This window comes from Pseudochaenichthys georgianus, unplaced genomic scaffold (genome assembly GCF_902827115.2).
Source record: "Pseudochaenichthys georgianus unplaced genomic scaffold, fPseGeo1.2 scaffold_421_arrow_ctg1, whole genome shotgun sequence".
Lineage (NCBI taxonomy): Eukaryota > Metazoa > Chordata > Actinopteri > Perciformes > Channichthyidae > Pseudochaenichthys > Pseudochaenichthys georgianus.
In genome coordinates, this window is record NW_027262986.1 from 252,712 (window position 1) to 258,609 (window position 5,898).

The following is a 5,898-nucleotide window of genomic DNA, read 5'->3' on the forward strand; positions in this document are numbered from 1 at the left end:
AATGAAAATTCTAGAATGTTGAATACGAAAATTCTGGAATGTTGAATGAAAATTCTAGAATGTTGAATACGAAAATTCTAGAATGTTGAATACGAATTCTAGAATGTTGAATGAAAATTCTAGAATGTTGAATGAAAATTCTAGAATGTTGAATACGACAATTCTAGAATGTTGAATACGAAAATTCTAGAATGTTGAATACGAAAATTCTAGAATGTGAATGAAAATTCTAGAATGTTGAATACGAAAATTCTAGAATGTTGAATGAAAATTCTAGAATGTTGAATACGAAAATTCTAGAATGTTGAATGAAAATTCTAGAATGTTGAATATGAAAATTCTAGAATGTTGAATGAAAATTCTAGAATGTTGAATGAAAATTCTAGAATTTGAAATGACAATTTTAGAATGTTGAATGAAAATTCTAGAATTTGAAATGACAATTCTAGAATGTTGAATGAAAATTCTAGAATTTGAAATGACAATTATAGAATGTTGAATAAAAATTCTAGAATGTTGAATACGAAAATTCTAGAATGTTGAATGAAAATTCTAGAATGTTGAATATGAAAATTCTAGAATGTTGAATATGAAAATTCTAGAATGTTGAATACGAAAATTCTAGAATGTTGAATACGAAAATTCTAGAATGTTGAATACGAAAATTCTAGAATGTTGAATATGAAAATTCTAGAATGTTGAATACGAAAATTCTAGAATGTTGAATACGACAATTCTAGAATGTTGAATACAAATTCTAGAATGTTGAATACGAAAATTCTAGAATGTGAATGAAAATTCTAGAATGTTGAATACGAAAATTCTAGAATGTTGAATGAAAATTCTAGAATGTTGAATACGAAAATTCTAGAATGTTGAATGAAAATTCTAGAATGTTGAATACGAAAATTCTAGAATGTTGAATATGAAAATTCTAGAATTTGAAATGACAATTTTAGAATGTTGAATGAAAATTCTAGAATGTTGAATACGAAAATTCTAGAATGTTGAATGAAAATTCTAGAATGTTGAATACGACAATTCTAGAATGTTGAATACAAATTCTAGAATGTTGAATACGAAAATTCTAGAATTTGAAATGACAATTCTAGAATGTTGAATGAAAATTCTAGAATGTTGAATACGAAAATTCTAGAATGTTGAATGAAATTTTTAGAATGTTGAATGAAAATTCTAGAATGTTGAATGAAAATTCTAGAATGTTGAATACGACAATTCTAGAATGTTGAATGAAAATTCTAGAATGTTGAATACGAAAATTCTAGAATGTGAATGAAAATTCTAGAATGTTGAATACGAAAATTCTAGAATGTTGAATGAAAATTCTAGAATGTTGAATACGAAAATTCTAGAATGTTGAATGAAAATTCTAGAATGTTGAATACGAAAATTCTAGAATGTTGAATATGAAAATTCTAGAATGTTGAATACGAATTCTAGAATGTTGAATGAAAATTCTAGAATGTTTAATACGAAAATTCTAGAATGTTGAATTGTAACTGACCGCTACATTATTTTAATATGCATGGTTAGGGGCGGGCGTAGGTATGGGTGTGACGCTGCGAACCCCGGAATCATAACTGATTTAAACTGTTGCCAGGCAACGAGGTCTATCCTGTGCTACGGACCTCTCAAACATACATGTAAGTTACTGAATTGCCACGAACATTGTGTTATATAATCGGTTTGTATAGGTTTTAATTGAAACTGTGTGTTGTTCCTTGGCTCAACTGTTCATAGTGCCAAGTGATATATTAAGATAAGGACTGCCATGCCTGACGTCGCACATATTGCACCCTCGGTGAGCGGAGAGAGGTACGTTACAGGGACTGTATTACAAGTGTTTGTTTGATCCGTGAATATATATTTGTGATTTAATCAATGATTTGTACTTGTTCTATGTCTGTATATATTTTAGTTTTCACGATGATTGAAAGACCATTAAAGAAACTACATCCGTCGAGACTCTGCTGTGATTATTGCCGAGGGCAGCTATAGTGAAAACTCGACTGCACGAGCCATTCACCACGTCGTGCCGGCTCAGCCAGCGGATACGAGATCATCTGACGTCCTGCACGTCAACGTACGGAGGCCAATGCTGCAGTAGGAGACATTGGCTGACTAAAAGTTAAAGCCAATAATAAATATAAGAAAATAGTCAATGTTAAGGTGGTAAATCGATTTAAAGCTGTCTGCTAAGCTAATTCATTGTATGCACAATTAATGAGCTCAAGAACAGCCATATCATATCGTGCAAAAAATACAGTTGTAAAGCAGAGAGCTATATAGTTAAAGAGGGCCCTTAACCATCTATGTCATTTCATGAGAACTTAATTCCCGAACGTGTAATAATGTTTAAAGGGTAAAAATTGTCTGACTGTAGAGCATTAGCAGTACTATTGTTTGTGACATTTTGTATCATTCATGTTTTGCTCATCTTAGCGTGTCCAAGTGTAAATGTCTGATGTGAGTGGTATATAGTTAAAGGTAAAGTTAAAGTCACCATTCATTTAAATTGAGTTTAGACATAAAACACTGTAAGACTATAGTTAAAGCACAAACAGAGGAAAAAGGGCAACAAAATGTCACTACCTGCTAAAGAAACAGACAACCCCCCAGAGACACAAGTCAGGTCCAGCTCTCGTGAACAAAGTCTAACACAAAAAGCCCTAGAGTTGCAAGAAAATGAAGCTAAGAAAAACGAAAAGGCATTCAATAAAGCCTACGACTCTTGGAAGCAGACAGCAAGAGAGGTTAGACTAAGACTGAAAGATTTCTGCTCAGCTGAAGACCTACATAGACGCACAGAGGACACAGAATCCAAATATGTCATAGTACAGCAACATTATGAGCCCATTCGACCCAACCATACCACTACTCCAGATATTGCAGAGAAAATGGATGCATGTGTCACTCTTACAGCTGAGATTCGTGAATTACTCAGTAAAAGGCAAGAGAATATAGATGAGGTTTTCAACTACCAACTTGAGAAGGAGAGAGTGAGGGCGGCGCTAAATAAGAATGAGTATGGCTCTGTCTTTGGAAACACGAACACAGAAACTGTAATCTCAGAGTCATCACGAGAACCAAGTATCACCTCCAGCTCCTCTAGTAAACGTGCAGATGCAGAAGCAGACCTTGCAGCCAAACAAGAACAGGCAAAAGCTACACGAAGTTTACATGGCCAACAAGCAAGAATCGATAAACTGGAGAGTGAATGGAAACTCAAGGAAACACAAATGCTGGCAGAAATCAAACAGAAGGAGGCTGAAATGAAGTTAAAGCTAGAAGAGGAAAAAACAAGGTTACAACAGCTACATGTAGATAATGAAGTAAAAGTAGCAGCAGCTCGAGTGAGAGCGTACAGACATTTTGATGGGTTTGAAAGTTGTGAAGAAGAGGTCGACCACACATCTCAACATTGTGGCCGAAATACCGACCACAAACCCCCCCCCCCCCCCACTAAATCCACAAGCAAAGCCATTCCGGCTTCATCCTGCACCGCCTGAAGCGCCAACGTCTCAGGAAGAAGTCAGCCTAACCCAGGCAATTGCAAGCTCTTTTGCTCTGAATCGTCTACCTGTCCCAGAACCAACAACGTTTACTGGCGATCCTTTGAAGTTCATAGACTGGAAGATGTCCTTCATGGCCCTCATTGGAAATAAGCCCCTCCCAGTTGGTGAAAAGATGCTCTATCTAAAGAGTTACCTCGCAGGGGAGGCGCGCAAGGCTGTAGAAGGATTTTTCTACAGAAACTCAGAAGATGCATATCACAGTGCCTGGGCAGTCTTGCAAGATAGATATGGAAACCCCTTTATTGTCCAAAAGGCTTTCAGAGACAAGCTCATGAAGTGGCCCAAGATAGATTTAAACGACCCCATAGCACTCAGAGAGTTTGCAGATTTCCTTCAAGGTTGTGTTGAAGCTATTCCCCATGTAAAGGGCCTGTCCATCCTAAATGATTGCGAGGAAAATCACAAGCTTCTCCAAAAACTGCCTGAGTGGATGGTTCACAGGTGGAGTCGGATTGTTGTGGAAGAGTTAGACAAATTTGGAGACTATCCAAGTTTTGCACGTTTTACAGAGTTTACACAAAAGGAAGCTAGAATAGCTTGTAATCCCATTGTATTCCCCCTCCTGATGAAAAACACCACGACCACACATGAGAGGTTTCTCAGGAGAACGAAAGCACTCAACACCAGTACTGAAATGAATGAACCCACTTCAGAGACATTTGTAACTTCAAACTCAAAACCATGGCCACCTTGTTTAGTTTGTAAGGATGAAACACATGGTATTGCAAGGTGCCCAACCTTTACAGCAAAGACTACAGACGAGAAGAAAACTTTGATTCACGAAAATAACCTTTGCTTCGGGTGCCTAGGAAAAGGGCACATTTCCAAAGACTGCAAAAGGCGACACACCTGCAGCACATGCAGTCGACGTCACCCAACCTGCTTACACATAGAAACAGACAAAAGACCTGCAGAGACATCAGGCAAATATTCTGCTGCCACAGGAGAACATACTAGTAAGGAGATCCACAAAGTGATGTCCCATGCACTGACACAGCATACTTCTGCCACCTCTAGCATTGTTCCAGTTCTGGTGTCGTCAACAATGGATCCAGATAGAGAAATTCTCACTTATGCCCTACTGGACACACAAAGTGATTCAACCTTCATTTTGGAAGATGTAGTTACTGAACTAGACGTGGACACTCAACCAGTGCAGCTGAAACTCAGTACAATGACAGCGGCTAACACAGTCATTGCAAGTAAGACTGCCAGTGGTCTTCAAGTTCGGGGACTCAACTCTAAAGCCTATGTCAAACTACAGCAGACCTACACACGAGACTTCATACCAGTTGAAAGATCTCATATCCCCACTAAAAGAACAGCACTCCAATGGCCTCATCTCAAACACTTAGCAAACAAGCTACCACCACTTCAAGACTGCGAGGTAGGATTGCTAATTGGTTATGACTGCCCATCAGCGTTGGCCCCCTTGGAAGTTGTCACAGGAGGCGAAAACGAACCTTTCGCACAAAGAACCGTGCTTGGATGGAGCATCATTGGCTCAGCCAATCCCCATTTGGATAGACAGGGACACTAAAGCTTCGTACATCGAGTCACTGTGAAAGAGATGCCAACACCATCAGCCACCGACGTGCTGAAAGTTTTGGAATCAGACTTCAATGAAAAATGCTACGAAGACAAGTATGTGTCCCAAGATGATGTTCGCTTCATGCAACTCCTTAGTGACAACATTAGGCAGAAGGAAGACGGATACAACGAGATGCCTCTTCCTTTCAAGGACATTAGTCCACCATCACTACCAAACAATAAGAAGCCGGCGAATATCCGGCTGCAACACCTTAAGACAAAAGTGACACATACCCCGGCGCAACCTGAAGGTTAACGACAGTCATTATCAAAGAAGACATGCTTCCAAGGAATCAGTGGCAGCTAGGGCGAGTGGTCGAGACAACTGAAGGGACCGATGGTTTGGTTCGTCGAGTCAAGGTGCAAGTTGGAGATCGGAAATCAACAAAGAAACAAGATTACACCTCCAAACCCTCGATCATAGAACGTCCCATTTAGAAGCTAGTTTTACTCATTGAAGGTGAATAATTGGCTAAAATACACTTGCATCAGACATACTAGTAAACATGTTTGCTAAGGCGACAAAGCTTATTTGTGTGTGAACCACCATACCTTTAAGTGTGTTTTGTTTTTTGACGGTCTAGAAATCCTGTATGATTCACCCAGTTTGTTTACCTCGTTAAGTTTGTTCATCAGGACAGGATATGGTGGGAGTGTAACTGACCGCTACATTATTTTAATATGCATGGTTAGGGGCGGGCGTAGGTATGGG